General features: G+C 39.6%; 1 non-coding gene across 1 annotated transcript; it reads left to right on the forward strand.

Moving 5' to 3' along the window:
- The first annotated feature begins 1078 nt into the window (after positions 1-1078).
- Positions 1079-1186, forward strand: LOC114498231. The gene has a single exon (XR_003684677.1). It is a non-coding gene; the product is annotated as a U6 spliceosomal RNA (small nuclear RNA).
- Positions 1187-1908: the final 722 nt, after the last annotated feature.

The following is a 1908-nucleotide window of genomic DNA, read 5'->3' on the forward strand; positions in this document are numbered from 1 at the left end:
AAAGAAAGAGAAAGGAAGTCTTCCTACTTAGATGGTTGACAAGCATATTCCAAGGAGAGGGAATAATGTGAGGTGGGAAGTTATGGGCTTATACAGAGAGTAATAGCAAACGAGTTTGTTGAGAGAAGAGGAACAATGGAAAGATCTCTAAGCCTGCTAGAGGAGACCGAAACAAGAAAACCCAACCATGATGTTATCAGACAAACAAAAGAATGCACAAGGGAGGGGACCTAACTCCCAGCTCAGCCTGGCAGGAGGTGGGTGGGGAGGCTTTGAGAAGCTTCAAAAAAAAAAAAAAAAAAATCCAGACACAGTCAAGAATCTGACTCACCGTTTGTTTTCGCCTGTATGAATCCCCAGGAAATGATTGTGAAGTTTCCTAATAAAGGAAATCCAAAAGTCTAGAAACTGGATTCTATGATCCATCAAGGAGTAAACAAGGGGCTTGAGAAGCAGCATAAAGCTGTTTGACCCAGGAGAACAGAAATTGTACAGGATAGTGGGGTGTTGTGCCCCAAAACTGTTACCCACTGGTCCTTTGGAATTGAAGCTATAGAAATGTAAAGGGTTGGCATCAGGCTTAAATCTGTCAGAGTTTAAACTCTTACCAAAATTTGTATACTTTTCTTTTTTAAAATTTATTGATTTTTAGAGAGAAGGAGAGAGAGAAACATCAATTTGTTGTTCCACTTATTGATATATTCACTGGTTGATTCTCGTATGTGCCCTGACAGGGAATCCAAGCTGCAACCTTCGTGTATCAGAAGAATACTCTAACCAACTGAGCTACCTGGCCAGGGCGGTATATTTTTCTTTAATGTGGGTTTCTTTATGTAGTGGGTCAACACCTTTGAATGTCTTATTTATAAAAACCTGTTTTTAAAAAGAGAAAAAAAAAAGTAAACTCAAGATGAGAGCTTAGCTGGAAAGGAAGGCAGGAAAACAACTATAAATATGAAAATAAAGAAAGAAGAAAAAAGGGGAGGGGAACAAATAGAATACATGCAAAGGGCAGTCATTCACATGATTGGAGTCCCTGGAGAAGAAAACAAAGCAATGGAATAGAACTAACATTTAAGTGCTCTCTTCGGCAGCACGTATACTAAAAACTGGAATGACACAGAGGAGATCAGTGTGGCCCCTGCACAGGGATGACACACAAATTCATGAAGAATTCCATTTTTTTTAAAGGAAATGAAGCCCTGGCTGGTATGGCTTAGTTGGTTGGAGCCCCATCCTGTACCCAAAAGGTTGCAGGTTTGATTCCTGGTCGGGGTACATAACTAGGTTGTAGGATCGATTCCGGGTCTCAGTGCATATGATCCCTGGTCCAGACACACATGGGAGGCAACCAAGTGCTATTTCTCTCTCATGTCAGTGTTTCTCTCCCTCTCCTCCTCCCTCCCCTCTTCTCTCCCAATGAATGAATGAATTAATGAATGAATGAATAAATAAATACCTTTCAAAAAAGAGGTTGAAGGGAAACAAAGGAAAAAATTTAAAAATGGGACTACATCAAATTAAAAAGCTTTTGCACAGTTAAAGAAACCATTATCAAAATGAAAAGCGAGCCCCCTGTATGGGAGAACATATTGGCCAACGATACATTGAACAAGAGTTTAATATCCAAAATATATAAAGAACTTATACAACTCAACACCAGGAAGACAAACAATCCAATTAAAAAATTGGCAAAGGGCCTGACTACACACTTCTCCAAGGAGGCCATACAGAGAGCCAATAGGCTCAACATCAAGCATCCTATGAAAGGATGCTCAACATCAGTAGCCATCAGAGAATGCACATTAAAATTACAATGAGATATCACCTCATATCTGTCAAAAATGGCTATCATTAATAAATCAACAAACAAGTGCTGGCGAGAATGTGGAGAAAAGGAAACCCTAG

This window comes from Phyllostomus discolor, chromosome 5 (assembly GCF_004126475.2).
Source record: "Phyllostomus discolor isolate MPI-MPIP mPhyDis1 chromosome 5, mPhyDis1.pri.v3, whole genome shotgun sequence".
NCBI classification, from domain to species: domain Eukaryota; kingdom Metazoa; phylum Chordata; class Mammalia; order Chiroptera; family Phyllostomidae; genus Phyllostomus; species Phyllostomus discolor.